This window comes from Camellia sinensis, chromosome 5, assembly GCF_055761805.1.
Source record: "Camellia sinensis isolate YWXY chromosome 5, ASM5576180v1, whole genome shotgun sequence".
Classification (NCBI taxonomy): domain Eukaryota; kingdom Viridiplantae; phylum Streptophyta; class Magnoliopsida; order Ericales; family Theaceae; genus Camellia; species Camellia sinensis.
In genome coordinates this window covers 155,849,619-155,867,204 of record NC_138965.1, presented here as the reverse complement: position 1 = coordinate 155,867,204, position 17,586 = coordinate 155,849,619, and the positions used below count along the sequence as shown (strand labels likewise).

The 17,586-nt window shown below is 44.1% G+C and overlaps 1 pseudogene; it reads right to left on the bottom strand.

Annotated features, from left to right (window-relative positions):
* Nucleotides 1–721: 721 nt before the first annotated feature.
* On the bottom strand, nucleotides 722–2,257 carry LOC145791803 (acyl-lipid omega-3 desaturase (cytochrome b5), endoplasmic reticulum-like; annotated as a pseudogene).
* Nucleotides 2,258–17,586: the final 15,329 nt, after the last annotated feature.

The window sequence follows — 17,586 nt, the reverse complement described above, 5'->3', positions numbered from 1 at the left end:
CTCAAATTATTTAGGCCTTTAATTTCTTATTAGACTCCAAATTTTCGTCGATAAATTACATATTTAAATTGGACATCCCATAAATAAATTTAATTCGTAATAATCACAATTCTCAATCCTCATAATTTAACTAACTTAATTAACTCCAATTCGAACCTAAATTAATCGAATCTCAATTTTACTAAACTGAATCAAATATTTAATTAAACTCCCAAATAGATCTGTAATTAAAATTAAATTGATTCAACTTCTTAGTTTCGCTTCCTTAAGCCATTTGGACCCTTAATTCCTAATTTCAAAATAAATATTTAATAGAATCATATACGAATTAGATTTCACAATTCTCATAAATCCCAAATTAAATTAGGATAACGACTAATTAAAATTCTAAATCTCTTTAATTAACCAAACATAAAATATTATACGGGACGGAATCGTTACAGTATCACTACTACGTTAATCTTTGTGAAGGATTCATAATGAGAATTTTGAAGAATAGACACAAAAGCGTTTGGTTCAATTCAACCCAAGACCATTAGGTTACCAACATGGAACACAGGCGGCTGCTGATACAAAGAACCTTGCCTAGCATGACAAAAGTTGGGAAGGGGTGAATCTCATTTAAGATGACTCCAATATTAGCGACCGTCACTTTTCTTCCCATTGGAATGAAATTTAATATTTAGTGCATCTGAAGTTCACTACAAGAAATATTTGTTTTTTAAATGACATTCCTGTTTAGAGAGAAACATGAGATAGGGGGGAATTTTTTTTTTTTTTTTTTGGAATTGATTAAATCTAAGCATATTTGGAAAAATTGAGAACAAAAAATTGTTAGTACCTTTCCGCCATACCAAGGAAGCTTTTGTTCGTAGCCATGGTGATGCAAGTAAGTAGCGGTGTCCAACCACATAACAAAAATCTGTGATAAATGTGCAACATGATTGAATCAAATGGAATTGAAGTATTTGGAGCATTTGAAATTTGTGTTTTTTATCAAATGGAATTCTAGGAACACTTTGAGAATGGAATGTGTTTGACTTACCATGTAGGGAACACCATAGAGTTTAAGCATTTAGACAGACCCAAACACCATGGATAGGTAGAAAAGCAGGGAAACCATTAAAATGAGAACCTGTCTTTCCTGGACTTCTAGTCCACTGCAATTCAACCCCATCAAGTCAGCAAAATTAGCTCCCAAGAAATCCTGTTTGGTTGTGTTTTTGTTTCCGGTTCTTGTTTTTCTTGTTTTTGGAAAGAAATAATGGAAAGTTTGAAAAGACTCATCATTTTCATTTGTTAGCGAAATTAGTTTCTGAGAATTTTTGTGAAACAATTCACCAAACCAGTTTACCCGGAACATGAGAACAGAAAAGAGAAAACAAAAACCCAAAGAGGCTAGTGTCATAAACAACTAGATAGACAGATTCTCACCAAATATATAGGGTATGCAAACATGGAGAATGGAACTTTAAATCTTAGGATTTTGGTAGATTCATCCAAAGTCTTGTATATCTTCTCCGGGAACTGTAACCATAAGAGTAATTAATTAAATACTAGCATATATGAAACATTGGAACCGTAAAATATATATATATATATATATAGAAATGCTATGTATCCCGAAAAAAATAAATCCAATCTGCACATTTCAAATTCTAAACACTTTTCCAGATACATTACATTGCCGTAAAAAAAAAATTTATCAAGAATATTGTTAACTACTAAAAAAGATGAAAATATGAATGGATTAATAGAAAAAGATGAGCAGAGAGGGAAAACTATAGAAGTATTACCGATACCCATGATTCATCATTTTCAACATGTCCATGATTCTGATGGTGAGTTCTGTGGCTAATTCTCCTGTAAGTATATATCAATCATATGCACAAACACCATTTCTTCACAAACTCAATCTAGACAGATATACAAATATCAGAATAAAAGAGTTAAGATCAAGAACACACCATCCATGATAAGGCACAAGAATTGACGAATGCAGGAGATGTCCAACAACACTGTTCAACAAAGGGTTGTCGGAAAAGCTTCCGTGGCCACTGCAGATTCAAAAATAAAAAAAAAATAAAAAAAAACACACACACACAAAAAAAAACACAAAAATGAGCCTTCAAATTTAATTTCCAAAATAGAGACATAGACACGGACAGATGCAGAGAAGTCTGTAGGAATATATTTACCAGCCCAAAATGGAGGAACCCCATATAATAATATGTAGAGTACTACTCCTGCACTCCATATATCTATTTCTGGTATGTAATTCCACTTGAATACCTCTGGTGCCATGTAATATGGGCTTCCAACAATTTTGGAGAACCTTTCACCTAAAAATGTTTGAACAAATTAGAGCTAAATAGCATAACTGCAAATACAAAAATAAAAATAACTGGCCTCTTTATCTTCTTTTTTTACTTCGACTACACTATAAAAAAAAAATACAAGGTATGCATATAGAGAAGCTTAGATGACTATACATTCTTGAAGTCTTCACTGCTTGAAGTCTTGGCATATTAATGACCAGACAGAACAAAACTTGTTTATATACAGGTGTAGACACCCCATTTTTTACCGACCTTAAGACTTAGACGTTATCGATTTAGCGCTCGGTGATTGCGCATGTTGTGCTCGTTTCGAGGTTTCGGAGTTCTTGGCTGAGAGCCTCACTTCCGGACCTCGGGACCTTTTCTACTGTAACTCGATCCGCGGACCGAGTTTTGTTTTCTCTTCCCAGAGGGAGGGAGAGGTCTTGTAGACCATCTCTCAGGGGTCGTAGACTAATTTTCGTGGTCGTAGGCCACTATTCCCGTTTTGAGACTAGTTCCCGGTTTTCGGAGCCGTCGGCCGTGCGCCTCGGTTCGGGACCGCTTAACATTCTCCGTTTGGCATGTTCTTTGGAACACACCTTGTTTCCTCTATCTAGAGGGACACTGTGGTCCGGGAGACCACTTTTGTGGTCATACGCCACCTTTTGTGCTCAACAGCCAGTTTTCGAGGCCCCTGGCCGCGCACTTTGCCTCCCGAACTCTCGTTTTGTATCCGTGTTGGTTCATTTTTGGCATGAACCTTGTTTTCCTTGTTTGGGAAATGGTACAACGGTGGGAAGCCAGTTTTCTCCTTGGAAACCACTTTTCTCCCACTAGCCGATTTTCTGGTCAAGAAACTGGCTTTCTTAGTCTTTGGGCCACATTTTCTGGTTTCCCACCCCACCATTGGCTTGCTTTCAGTGTGGAGACTACCATTTGCCCTGGCCGACCACTTTTTATCTGGGAGACCACTTGTCCTGGTCAGCCGACCAGGGAAAGTGGTCGGCCGACCACCTTTTCTGGTCGGCTGGTTTCCTCTTGTTTTGTCAGATTGTGTGGATGCCAGCTGTGCCAGCTGGTAGGCACAGACTGTATCCTCCATATGATTTGCATCCAAGCTTTTAGCTTCTTGAGGAAGCTTTAGCTTCAAACCTCTATAAGAGATGCCCTCCCTCTCCTTTGCATAGGTTCTGAAGTTGGCTTAGGGCATATACATACATCTCTCTCTCTCTATATTTTTCTCTCCCTCTATATTTTGTGCCTTAAAGAGTGTTATTCCTTCACTTTTGCACTACAACCTCCTAGCCAAACACTCTTACCTTGTTGCTGAGTTGCTGGAGGATCTTGTGGGAGCTTAAAAGCTGGCTTTGGCTCAGGAAATCTGCTGGTTTTGCAGTGCTTCAAGGGTAACCCTCTTTTTTCTTTTTTTAAGCACTATTTTGATTACACTCTTAGCCATATTTTCATGCTTCATATGGATTAACTTTCAACTGAAAAAAAGCTTTATTTTTGAGTACTTAACATGTTTGTTTAAGGCCTCTTGGGTGCTGAGGGTCTCCTACCCTCTTGCATGCCTTGTTTAGCCTTATTTTGAGCCATACCTTAAGGCCTTTGAGCTAGTCTTTGTTTAGAATTTTAGCCACTGAAATCCAGTGGATTTTTAGTGGTAGGCATGTGGTTTTGAGTTCTAAAACCAGAGGGGGGTGACCCCCTCTCTTTTGGTTTTGTTTGCTTGCATTTTTTGCCTATCAAAGGAGCATGTATCCCTTCAATTTTGAGGCTTGGTTCAGGAACTTTTTTGTGACTTTTAGGACCTTCCTTAAGTCTTTCCATGGCTGGTTTGGTTACCTTGTGCATGCATCTAGTATGTTTAGTGTAATCCCATTTGTGGCCCATCAAAGTAGCATGTCTTGCTATCATGTATTGACTCCATTTCAGTGGATTTTTTACCATCATTTGGCATGTCATAACTCTGTCTAAAGCTGTTTTGGTTGTCTCTTGAGTGGCTCATGTACTTGTAGAACGAATCTTGCTTACTAACTTTCTATGCATGATGTTTTGGCTCATCATTCTAGCATATTTTGGCTATGCTCCAGCATGATTTTATTCATATTTTGGGCTGTTCTAGGACTTTTTTGGGCTGCCATGGTCATATCACTCATGTTTTGTATAGTTATAGTGCAAATGCTTTGGCTAGTCTTAAGTTTTGAGGTCCCTAGCATGCTATATTTGTGATGTTTGCATACCTTGGCATCATTTGGCATGGAATTTCAAAGCTTATATCTTTGCCACACTCTCATGTTTATCACTCTTTAATTGTATTTGAGAGTTGAGCTTTGTGCCTTGCTTGCGAGTTATCATTTGGGCATGCTTTTTCTTGCTTAGCATGCTATCATTTCAGTTTGAGTACTTTAGGTCATTTGAGCATTGCTTGGTATGGTTGTAGTGTAAAGCCCTTGACTAGTTTTGTATTTCAAGTCTCTTGGCATGCTTTATTTGAGCTATTTGCATGATTTGGCTTCACTTTACATGTAATTTCAGAGCATATAGACTTGCCATGCTCCCACTTTTGTCACCCCTTGAGTGCCCCTAAGGGTTGTGTTCTTGTTGCCTAGCTTGTGGACCAATATGTGTGCATGTGTGTCTTGCCTGTTGATGCCTTAGTCTTGGTGTTATGGCCATTGATTTGGGCATGACTGAGGTCAGTCCATTTTGGTTTAAGTCCATCGAGCATTGTGTATTCCATATGGTTCATTGCATTGTGTATGCCATGTCATAATGCGTTGTGCATGTTATGTTATTGTTTGCATTGAGCATGCAATGATCATATTGCATTGAGTATGCCATATTGTCCATAGCATTGTGTATGCCATGTAGTTACATTGCATGTTTGCCATGTTGCTCGCATTGTGTTTGGAATAGGTGTTAGTCCAAACACGGGAAACGAGGGACGTTTCATACTTCAAGTGATGAAACGTGCCTGTAACAAGCCCGCCGGGGGGGGGGGGGGACCTCGCTACAGTTCGGACTCTCGATTTGTGTCACGGTTCTTAATCTGAACCAAAGAGTCCAAATCTGGCAAATCGTTTTGAGAAACAGATTTTTGAAAAAGTAGTGCCAAACATGGACTGCTTTGCCAGATACAGAATCGCCACCTAAATATTTTAAAATGGGGAAATTTAGGAAACCCTGACTCGGTGCCGAAGGCCACATGTCCGTCATCACCGGAGTTTGTCTCGGCTCGGGAGCTTGGGTACGATCGGGGAAGGTCAGCTATGAGCACCCCCTTTCGCCCGGTCCGAAGACCGGCCTCTACTAACCATGATATCCGATTTTGAAAACGTTTATATGTTCTTATTCCAGTTATTAGCCTAGAATTGCTATGTTATGCGCGCAGCAAACAAGTATAGACTAGATTGCCTAATTTGGAAATAAACATTGCATATCCGTTCGGTTTGAAAATGCTTTGGAATTTGCTACTCGCAAGTAGGCTAAAATACGGATTTCAACGAGTTTTTTCAACTCAAACAATCCAACCTTCACCCACAGGCATTCAAGCAGTTATAACACATAAGCATCTAGCCACATGTTAAGCATGCTGTCATGGCAACATTCACACTCATGCGATATGCTAAAGCGGAAATACTTACATCGTACTCCGTGCCAAAACAAAGAACTTGTTAGCAAACATGCATGATCCAAGTCCATGTTAAGTGCCTAATGCATCGCATACAAAATGTTGCTAGAATAGGCTCGGCTATCCTAAACATGGCATGCGAGAATGCACAACTATCACATATTCAGTTTAGAATTTGAAGTACGAATGCAGTTAGTGTGATGTACCGAGCCTAATGCATGTAATACAAATGCATGGATGCACGCATGCATAGCATAAGGTATGCTAAATTAAACGTGCCCTAATACTAACCATCAAAGCAGGTAAGTAAAAGGGAAGAAAGAAGTGGGGATTGGAAGACATACACACCACCCACACACACTTATTACAGATTTACCCTCGCTCGGAGGGACCGAATAAATATTACAAATTAATTAACTACGCAAGCTAATTAATATTACAAATTGCCTAATTTAATTAACAAATTAAATAGACTAAGAAAAATAGTAAAACGCCTCGAGAAGCGCGCCGCCATGCGCAAGCTGCCTCTGTTTTCCTTCTTTCACTTCTCTGGAGGCTGTCAAAACCTCAGGATTACATCCCTGGGCACTGGGGAGTACCACCGGCTGAGTGGGATCATCACCGGCACTGGTATGTGTCCATCGGCACAAAATTGAAGCTGTCGGCAGAGAAAAGGTTGCCGGCCGGCACCTTACACTGCCGGTCGGCAAAGAAAGTCTGCAGGACCTGCAACTCACAGCAACAAAGGGCAAAACAAGGCATGGCAGCACAATTCAAGGCATGTATGCACCAACCATGTCTCTTATCATAGTAATGACTCAAAGGGACATGTGTCTCGGTTCTCGGACCACCAATCACACATTTCCATGCATGATGGCCCAAAGAACCAAGTATGCAACTTTGATTTCAAATGCATGCAAACCAATCAAACAAATTAGGCCCAATTCTTATCACCAATTCAAGGAACAAGGCATGCATGCAAAATGCAATGCAACCTAGGCATACAAGCTTGGAATGCAACATGGCATGGCAAGGCACTTATGCAAGCATACAAGCATACATATGGCAATGCAAATAGATGGAAAGATGGACTCATGCATGAATTAGGCAACTCTAAAATAGGCCTAAAACAGTAGCCAAAGTGCTAAAAAGTGAGGGCTAAATGACATGCACACACATATGCACATAAGGACCAACACTTAAGCACAAATCAAACAACATTCAAGCACACTTGAAAGGGGGAATCATGGACAATTAGCATGCAACATAAGCATTGAAAATGCATGTTAGGATGGTGCCAAACCAAGCAACAAATCAAGCTAAACATGCAACAAATAGTCTAAGTGTTCAAAGCCAATCCAAGGAGCATTGAAATACACTTGCAAGACTAAACATGGTATGAGCTTATCAACCAAAAACAGGGTTTTGGGGCATCAATACAAGGATTAAGGACCACTTAGATGGCATCTAAGTGATTCAAAATCAAAGGCATGCATAAACACCAAAACATGGAGCATTGCAACACAAGCTTCCAAGGCATTAAAGAGGCATGCAAGGCAATCAAACAAGCATGGAAATGGGACTGAAATGGCATATAGGATGATCCCAAATCACCAAAACAATGCAAAGATGGCATGCTACATATGCACATACTCAAGGCCAACAAGCCCAAATACAAAGGAGCTATATAATGCATGCTAAAATCAACCCAAATACTTATGGACAGATCTAAAACATGGCAAAATAAGCACATAATCTTCACAAATGCAAGCCTAAAACATGCTCCAACAAAGGCTAACAACCCAAGACATGTTAAGGCATAAACAAGGCATTACATGGCAACTATGCTAAGCATGCATGGAGTTCCAAAACCAACCTAAAATCATGTTATATTATAGGTATATAAGCATGAAAAACAAACCAAACATGCTCAACACACACTCAAGCATAGGCTTCCTTAAGAGGCCAAAATATGTCCTTTTCAAGGACAACAAGGAGAGGGGGTGGCCCTCTCCTTCTTGGGACTTCAAGGCATCATGTTCACCACTGAAATCCCTCAAGATTTCAGTGGTGAAGAGACCTCAACACCAAAATCCCGGAGCTAACACAAAATGGCTCAAAATGAGGCCTTTTGAGGTCTAAGGGTGGTCAACAATCCTCAAACAACAAAACACTCTTAATAAACAATAAAGAGGGCCTAAAAACAGAACTTTTTTATGTTATACAATAAGCACAAAAACAGCTCTAAGATAGGTATAAAATCAATGCAAAAATGGGAGAAAATGGGACTAGATTCTTACCCGTGATGACCCCTTTACAAATGGTGCTCCAAAGGCCTCCTTTAGCTTGAATCCAACACCAAAATTTCAAAACAAACCCTCTAGAACCTCAGCTCCAAGAGGAAGGTGAAACACTAGGTGCTTGTGTGCAATAGTATGGACTAAAACACACATAAGAGTAGATATAGAGATAGGATATGTATACAACTCAAACCCTAAAACCAGGGCATCTCTCTGTTTTTTTCCCTCTCTAAAATGTCTAAAGTCTCTAACCCTAGCCCCAAGAGAGAGCCTCTATCTCCTTTTTTTACCAAACTTGCAAAACTTACAAGTTAAGCAAAACTAGAGGGCCATCCCTCCATACACGTGTAAGGAGGGAAAGTCACTGCAATACAACTGTCTAAAAATATCTCAAAAAGCAACTGAACAGCAATCGGCCGGCCAAAAATGCCATCTTGGCCAAAAGGAGTGCCGGCCGGCACTAAAAAGTGCTGACCGGCAACAAACAGTGCCGGCCAGCAATAAACATTGCCGGTGGCCTCTAGCCACTGCCGGTGATGGGTGAGGATGGTCTACAAGCCCCACCCTGCCTCTCAAAGGCAAGATGCAAGTGTTTGGTGCAAAACCAGACACTAAACGGTCAAGTTCGGAGATCCTGAGACAAGGCGCGTGAGCCGAGGCCTCCGGGAACTCCAAACAAACACAAACATGGAAGATCACCGTGTGTTCAAACGGTGACGTCCAAGTCTTGAGGACGGTCAAAAATGGGGTGTCTACAGTTGCCCCTCTTTGACAGAACTCGAAAGTCATAACAATGACGGGAGTGAATGTCAAAGCCCAGAGACGACCCATTTTTGACAAGGCCGAAGACTTAGACAAACATGCAAGACAATCAAGATATGCGCCCGGAGGCAGGGGCAAAATGCAAGACAATGCACAGAGCCGAGCATAACTTATGATCATGCAAAGAAAGCTGTAACGAAGCAAACATGCGACAGTTTTAAGCTAGCATACCAAACTACACTACAATGCAGAAAGGATGTAAGAGAATTATGGAATTCTCAATACGTCTCACTCGGGAGATACAATACCTGTGCGGCTCGTCTAGTTGCGCCAGCTTCAAATGAACCGTACATACAATATTGTGCCTGCAAAGAAAACAACTTAATAGGTACAAAATTGTTAGCAACATGCATGACAATGCAAATGTGGATGCAAAACGATATGCAATATATACAAAACAATGTATAAACAATGCAAATGAAGATGCAATGTAATTGAAACAATGCAAGCTACATGCAAAGCATTTGAATCGTGATCCAATCACGAGCGGTTCGAAACCACACCTATGTCAAATAGATTGATGGAGATAACAAGTCTGTCTACCATAGAACGGTCAACTGAACTATGAGCATTGTAGACAGACGCAAGAACAAGTATTGGGTGGAATTGACATAAGTGGGGAAACAACCCGCTGGAGAAAGGACTATGATCCTAATGCCGGATGCAAAAATTACACTACAATGTAATGGACATGAATATGGCACGCAGGCCAAACCAAATCTTGCCTAGGAAAGGCATGTACACATACAAGCCATGTGTAACACAGAAAAGGTGCCGCAACCCTCAACCAACATATCAGCGTGGAATCGGCGCGATACACATGCAGAACTGTGTTTTAACATGAAAAGTAAGGGCACATACCGAACCAAGCTCAACTTGGAAAGGCGCAAGCCATGGGCGGAAGGCGATGCAATGAATGCATGCAACCTACAATGCAATATGTACAAATATGCAATGGAATGGATATGGATACAATGGATATGGCATACAAGCCAAACCAAATCTTGCCTAGGAAAGGCATGTACACATACGGGCCATGTGTAACACAGAAAAGGTGTCGCAACCCTCAACCAACATATCAGCGTGGAATCGGCGCGATACACATGCAGAACTGTGTTTTAACATGAAAAGTAAGGGCACATACCAGACCAAGCTCAACCTGGAAAGGCGCAAGCCGTAGACGGAAGGTGATGCAATGAATGCATGCAATCTACAATGCAATATCTACAAATATGCAATGGAATGGATATGGATACAATGGATACGGCATACAAGCCAAACCAAATCTTGCCTAGGAAAGGCATGTACACATACGGGCCATGTGTAGCACAGAAAAGGTGCCGCAACCCTCAACCAACATATCAGCGTGGAATCGGCGCGATACACATGCAGAACTGTGTTTTAACATGGAAAGTAAGGGCACATACCAGACCAAGCTCAACCTGGAAAGGCGCAAGCCGTAGGCGGAAGGCGATGCAATGAATGCATGTAATCTACAATGCAATATCTACAAATATGCAATGGAGTGGATGTTTATACAAAAATGCATGATAATGTAGTGTGATGCGACTACTGGGGAAAATGCAATGGATGCAAGCTACAATGGAAATGCATGACAATGCACTATGATGCAATGACTATGATTGCAACTTTCCCTATCATACCAACAGGGTGATATACTAGGTTGGTTCAGTATCCAGAACTGAGGCGTAGACATGCCGCCTCAACCTATGGGGCTTCCATACAGATTTCAAGCCGAGGGTAAACCCCTGGGTATTTAAACCAGACTTTAGTCTCGGAATACCCGAACCTTTGCATTCTAGGCATAAGCCGTTCGAACTCTAGTTTCCACCGTCCCAGTTGGTCTTCTGGGAACTCATCGCAAACATAAACAGGTGGCTTTACTAGACCACCGAAAGTCGTTCGGGCACGACAAACACCGAAGGAATTGCACCTTCAGAGGATTTAAGGTCTCCTAGACCGGAATGCAAAATGTATGCATGACAATGCATGTTTTTTTTTGAAATGCAAATGATGTATGAAATGCATGTTGCATGGAATGCGCGACAACACGCGGCTTAAGACATGTACAAAGCAAAAGTGTGCACACCAATGCATTAAAGGTCTTGCACCTTCCAAGGATTTAAGGTCTCCTAGACCGTACGTGTTTAAGGTCTCGCCAGACCGTGCGTGTTTAAGGTCTCGCCAGACCGTGCGTGTTTAAGGTCTCGCCAGACCGTGCGTGTTTAAGGTATCGCCAGACCGTGCGTGTTTAAGGTCTCGCCAGACCGTACGATCACGGTGGGATGATGCGCAAAGTAGTGCAATGCGTTAGGCAACGCGAGTGCACAGGACAGTGCGATGGAATGCATGCAAAATGCAATGAGATGTGCAAAATAGCGCAAAATTTGAAATGCACAAAACAGTGCGATGCGCAGAACAGCGCGAGATTTGAAATGCATAAAACAGTGCGATGCTAAGTGCGACACGCATGCCACACGGAATGTAAATGGGCTTAAATGCGCAACAACGCACGTATTCCGGAATGCATGACAATGCATGGAATGGGAATGCAATGATGATGCATGAGAAATGTGCACGACAATGCAAAGGGGTGCGTGTTGCGACGCATGTAGCGCGTGCATAACAATGCAAATGTGTGGCGCATGACAGCGCGATGTAATGCACCGAAGTAGTGTGATGAACTCGTGAAACACACATGGGGCAACTTTTTGAATTTAAAAGGATACAAAAAGGATACACCTTGCACGAATTCGAGCGCCACGCACTGAAGCCACGGTCCGAAGTCAAAACGGAGGCCGGTTGAGCGTCGGAGATGCACTTTCTTGCACTTTCTTGAGCTATGAAGACCAAAAACAACTCAAATGGCCTAAACAAGGCTGTGGGAATCCCATCGGCCGAAAGAGGAGGCCACCGGCTGGCCATCGGCACAAAAACAAATCTATCGGCACAAAAAAGTGCCGGCCGGCACAAAACATTGCCGACCGGCAAACAGTTGCTGGTGCAGGGCAGTTTTGACTTTTCACCTTGGGTGTTTTAAAATAGGGTTTCAAACTCTATTTTCTCACTTCTCCACCGCCGAAATCCCTTGCTCTCTCTCTCTAGAGTATTTCTCTCTCATTTTTCGCCCGTTTCTTCGCGTTCTACGCTCGTTTCGTCGTCGGATTCGCGATTCTCTTCGCGTTTCAGACATTTTCCACCGATCACATTTTCGTTTCGGTGCCTCGTTTGGCGTTCTCGCCTTTTCGGGGTTTGTTCCCCTCACTTTCCTCTTCATTTCCGTGCCTTTTCACATTCCGACCTTCCCGGCCATTTCCGACCCTCTCAGGAGTTGACTTTTCGGTTGACTCTTCGTATTCCGGTCCGATTTTCCTTTTTCCGGCCATTTTCACACCATTCTCTTCATGGCGGACGACTTTCCACGTGGCGGGACTCCCCCGGACCACGAGATGGATCCCGGGGTCGAGCTCTTACCACTGAGCGAGCGCCCGTTCGACCCGGCGACCTACCGGCCGGCGATCCATGTTTTGCCCCCAGACGGCCTGCGTCAGTTTCGGAGGTTCGAGAGGCATGTGGCGCTTGAGCTACTACTGCGTGAGCCTACCTCCCACCTTTCATTCGACACTTCCGAGGTAACTCTCTTTCTTCTGCTTTACTTTCCGCAATGTAGGATACAAAACGGTCATAGTTAATTGTATTCTTTAACTGCTGAAAACTGATATACCGTAGACTGTAGTTGACTGCAAACATACATACAACTGATATCTGTTTGAGACTGACACATGCACACACACTGCACTAGCCCTGAATCGCCCAAACACACGGCGCACACTGTTTTTCACTGCATACACACTGGCACCCAGTATTTGTTTGAATCTGTTAAATTTGCACATATGCTATATCTGCTCTGAAACACCCAAACACGCTGACACAGCACACGTATTTCACTGCAAGCACACCGGCACCCGGTATTTGCCTGAAACTGACAAACTTGCATACATGCCATATCTGTCTTTTCAAAACTGCATTTTGAATGCTGTCTTGCCACCGTTATTTTCTGTTTACAGGAGGGTTCCCATACCATTCGCAGGTATGGGAATACTGGTGCATGGGAATGGTATGATGAGCTCCCTGATGCGGTCCGACGCATCGTGGACCGAGCGGGCTTCGGCACCTTCTGCCGAGGGCGCTCCAGGTTGTCCACATGCAGACCTCTCCTCGCTACTCTGGCGGAGAGGTGGTGGGACACCACCGATTCTTTTCATTTCTCTGCTGCGGGGGATATGACGATGACCCCTCATGACTTCTCGATGCTCACAGGCATCGGGGTAGGGGGGGATCCGATCCTTTTTGACACAGACATGGATGAGTGGACCGCCGCTCAGGTCCATCTACTGGGGGAGGCGCCACCCCTAGCTCGCCCAGGTTTCGTCCGATATTCCTGGTTCGAGGTCCAGTTTTGGGTCCAGCCCGTGTTGGAGGAGGAGGCGCAGATGACCCCGGAGGACGAGGAGAGGTATGCTCGCGGCTTTCTCATGTTCCTGTTCGGGACTACCATCTTTGCCGACCGGGCGAACACCGTGCCTCTCTGCCTTCTCAGCGCAGTGGTGGACGTCCGGGACATCCTGCACTATGACTGGGGCAGTGCTGCTCTGGCCACCCTTTATGGATATATGAGCTCGGCTTCGCGCGGCAGCGGCCAGCTACTTGGAGGTTACTGGCGGGCTTGGGAGGTACACTTCTTCTCCGCTTTTTCATTTCTGTCTCGTACTTTCTGTACTCTGTACACTGCACACACTGTAGTCTGCTCTATACTTGCTGTATACTGTACACACGGCACACACATACATTCTGTTTTACACTGACTGTACACTGCTCACACTGTACACTGCAAACAATACACTGCACAACACTCGGCTCTGCTATTTCTGCCTTATCTGACGGTCATACTGGCATCTGTTTTGCAGTTGTGGGTTTACGCCTACTTTCCTAGGCTTGCCCCTGTGCCAGTTGCGGAGACTCCCCTGGCCGTTCCCTTCTCGAGTCGCTTCGACGGGAGATGCACCCGGCGACCACGGGAGACGTTCGGCTTCTTCCGCCGATATTTCGACACCATCACCCCCGCGGAGGTATGCTTTACTTTCAGTTCATTTAAGCTTCACTTTCCAACTGTATATTTCAATAACAGTAGATAACAAACTATCTGTCATTTTTAGATCACATGGCGACCGTGGGCTCCTATGCCGGCGGCGATGCGGGGTCGGTTCCCTGGTGCGGAGGAGACCTCACGTTTCCGGATTTTGCTTGAGGGCCCGGTCTGTCGGGCTTGGTACCTGGGGGAGCGTTTTCTACGCCAGACCCTAGGGTTACCTGAGCAGATAGTCCCGGTTCCCCCTCCTGCAGACATGAGGGAGACCGAGGGGCTCACTACTGAGCAGCTGGATGATTACTCCATCGGCTGGGAGGAGGCCGGTTTCCGAGGCACCAGTGACTATCAGGAGTATGTGCGGACGTACCTGATGCGCCCCCTGAGCGGCTGTCGAGCAGAGGGGGCCAGGCCTGTGGCATCGGCGGTTGGGGCCGGAGCGGAAGCAGGGGCTGGATCTTCGAGGAGGGCCCGAGTCCGTGGTAGGGGCAGAGTGCAGGGAGGACGAGGAGCTGGCTGGCCTGCCCTGCCCACTGTACTGACTTTCCAGGGGCAGGGTGGGTCGACCTATCAGATCCCCTTCGCCTCTCCACCGGCTGGTCACGAGTTCATCGACGTCCCCGACCTACCTCCGGTATGTTCTACTGCATTTTGTACAGTTATTCATTTCAGTTTACTTGATATTCCACAGAATATTGATGCATCTAATACTTTTGCAGGCTTCTTCTGGGTACACCCGTCAGTCGTTGGCGATGAATGCCTCGATGATGGGGATGCTCCAGCGGACATTTGATCTCCTAGCCCTCTACAGCATACCGGTATGTCCTTCTAACATTGGCCTCAAACAACTCATACACTGCTTTGCATAATCTGATGCACGGCACAACCCCTGATACACTGATCTCACAGCATCTGACAAACTGCATACACTGCATTCTGTACTGTACCCTACACTGATAAACTGCTCACGGCATTCTTACACTGTACTCTGCATTGCATTCTGCACTGATAAACTGCTCACGGCATTCTTACACTGTACTCTGCATTGCATTCTGCATTGATAAACTGCTCACGGCATTCCTACACTGTACTCTGTATTGCATTCTGCACTGATAAACTGTCTACAGTATACTGATGCATTTCCCTTTTGTGTACTTTTTCAGCCTCCTTTCCAGATTCCCATGGCAGGAGGTGTTCCAGCTAGGCCTTCTGTCCCTGCCCGGGGGAGAGATGAGGGGGGCAGGATATTTCCCCGTACCAGGGGAGGGCGTACTCACGTCGGGAGTAGCTCGCGAGCTCCAGTCCCGGATGATGACGACGATGAGGAGTCAGAGGCGGAGGCAGAGGCGGAGTCCGAGTCATCAGAGGAGGAGACCGGAGACGGTTCTAGCTCGGGCTCTGACGACGACGCTGATGATGCTCCTGGACCCTCGTCCAGGAAGAGGACTAGGACGGACTGACAGCCCCCCCGGAGTGCTCGACATGGATGCAAATTTTGCTATCTTCTTCTTTCTTGCACTTTTCTTTTTGTTGGTAGTTAGATTACCTTGTACTGCCGCAGGCAGATTTTGTTTTCTTCGAAACTTTGTACTTGAAAAAGATTATGAAATGAACCGGACTTTTTATCTGAAAAAGTGTTTACATTTACACATTTCATGCATTGCATCGCATCTCATCATGTTACACCTCAATGTAAATGAAATTGATTGGTTATCTGAAAATTGAACACTTGCACTGTAATAATCAGATAACTAAACAGCCGACGGCGAAAATAACCCAAGCAGCCACTTCCTGATTCTGGACACACAGCCCTTGCTCTACTAGGGATTAATCTGCATACAGCCCATAACACAGCATTCGGTTCACTCTGCACACAGCGAATTCTGAACAAACGGCCCAATCTAACAGGACGGACCTCAAAGATGGAACCGGTTGGAGTCGAAACACGTTCAAATGTAGAGAATGGCACAGCATTCTGGGTGTAAATGATTTTTGAAATCGAATGAGGGTTTTTCAAACCGGGGTGTCGAGCCTACAACTGAACACAGCGGGGAGGACTCAAATATAGGTACACGACCTAAACACAACGAGACACGCTCGGAAAAGACTAAAAACGAAAGACGAGAGCGTCAAATCAAAGAAACACGACACACAGACGCGTGAACGAAGATGGGGGACCTCAGATCACGAGGGGCCAGTTTCTCTAGGCATTGTTTCCCACCCTTTCTAATTTGTGATTCTCGCATCACTCAACTCTCAAGCTTGGATTTTTTTCTCGGAACCCTTTTCTTCACTTTTCTCTCAACTCACATCTCTCTATTCTTCATTCTCTCATTTTTCATCCCTCCCCGGGGTGATTGATGGATAAATAGAACGGTGTGGGTTCATGCTCGATACCGTTAGCTCACAGCTATTTCTTCTGGCGGGCAGAGCGCCCTTCTGGCAAGTACGTCGATGACAGGGGAAAGACAGAACGCCTAGCTCAACTGTGCCTCTAGTTCATCATTTTAACCATTCTTTGTTTTTGTTTTCTACTAAAACAATTTTGATCAAAATGAGAGTCGGATTAACGTACTTGTTTGATTTTTGATTTGAAAATCGTGCAAGTCAGGCACGCAAGCACTGAAAATTTTCCTTTTTGGGTCCAAGACAATGGTCCGATTTTGGAAAATGGAATAGTTTTCGAGAAAATAGTCAACCTCAGTAAAAATTTTCAAAAACTATTTTTCAAACAGTTGATGCTCAACAAGCATGGAACTTACTCTTCGAGATGCGCAACCTCGGATCGGAGACAATGAAAAATTGCCCCTGGTTTAAAGAGGGTGGGAGGCAACGGAAAGTTACCCCTAGTTTGAATGGCGGCTCACGGCGGCTCGTGGCAACGGAAAGTTGCCCCTTGTTTGGGATGGTGCCGCAGCAATCCGCAGATAGTCTTCATTGGCGGTGGTCGAGCTCTTGGACACAGCGATGATGAAGACGGTCACAACACATATATGGACACAATCACCTTGAAGGGTGTTGGCCACTGGACTTTGGGGATGAAATTGAAACCATTGCATGGACTGAGACGCTATGAAAGCGTTGGGGGCTGGACTTCATGATGAAGTTGCCTACGTATCCCAAACATGGGAATCAAGCCTTACGTAGTTCCGGTTAAGGTCCACTCGGGTATTTTAACCTTCACTTTGTTTGGCTCTTACTTTTGCCAAGGCGCCCGATACGGGTTTTCGACCTTGCGAGCTTCTTTTCATTTTCTATTTCTTTTTCATTCTTTTCTTTTTTTTGTATTTTTCTTTGCATTTTTTCTTTTTTTTTTTTGTATTTTTTGCTTTGCTTTTC